Here is a 1123-nt window from a genome sequence, read left to right as displayed (position 1 = left end):
CTACTAAAAATACAAAAAAAAAAAAAAAAAAAAAAAAAAAAAAAAAAATTAGCCGAATGTGGTGGCAGTTGCCTGTAATCCCAGGTACTCCAGAAGCTGAGGCAGGAGAATCGCTTGAACTGGGGAGGCAGAGGTTAAGCAGCTTGCCTGAGAGCCCGTGGCTGGTAAACAGTGAGGCCAGCATTCCAACCATGAGGTCTAACTCTAGAGACAGGGTCTTTGAGAGGGATGGCCGAGTCCTGGGATGTCATGTATTTAGTGAGAATTGGAGATGAGACCCTACCAGACTCCTGTCAGATTTGGAGGGAGCTCTTAGTCTAGAGGTGGGCGGGATGTTTGCCCTCTAGAGCTCTGGGAAAATCGCCTTCAGTCCCATCCAGTCTACTGGAATCTTCCTCCCCGTGAGGCGCCTGGCTTCCAGGCCCCACTCTCCCAGGCCTCTGAGGCCACCCCCTCCTCCCCTGCACCGACTTCAAGCCTACACTCTAGGTCTTCCCAGCAGAGCTTGGAGCCTTGCAGGATTGGAAGGGGGTTCCATGCACTTTCACCTCTTCCCCTCCCTCCTCTGGGTCAGGAAGGTGGGAGGACTCAAACTGGCAAACTGGCAGAAAGTTAAAAATAGAAGCCAATGAATCACACTTCATTAGACAAAGGAACAGAGAACCAGAAAGGAAAATCCTTCCTCTCCTTGTCCATCTGCTCGTGGACTGGAGAATCAGGGGGTGAGCTGAAGTGGGTAGGAGGGTGAGACTTGAAGGTCAGGGAGTTACCAGAGGTTTTCATGGTGGCCTCTTAGTGTGATTCAATCAAACTACAAAAAGAAAGAGCATGGCAGGCCAGGCATGGTGGCTCACACTTAGAATCCCAGCACTTTGGGAGGCCAAGGTGAATCACTTGAGCCCAGGAGTTCGAGACCAGCCTGGGAAACATGACGAGACCACCCGCAGCTATATATTTAGGCTGGGCATGGTGGCACATGGCTGTAGTCCTAGCTACTCTGAAGGCTGAGGCGGGAGGATTGCCTGAGCCGGGGAGGTCAAGGCTGCAATGAACTGTGATAGTGACACTACACTCCAGCCTGGGTGACAGAGTGAGACTTTGTCAGAAGGAAGGAAGGAAGGAA

This window comes from Colobus angolensis, unplaced genomic scaffold (genome assembly GCF_000951035.1).
Source record: "Colobus angolensis palliatus isolate OR3802 unplaced genomic scaffold, Cang.pa_1.0 Scaffold144, whole genome shotgun sequence".
Classification (NCBI taxonomy): Eukaryota; Metazoa; Chordata; class Mammalia; order Primates; family Cercopithecidae; genus Colobus; species Colobus angolensis.
The sequence above is the reverse complement of the archived record's forward strand: the minus strand, read 5'-3'. Positions refer to the sequence as shown.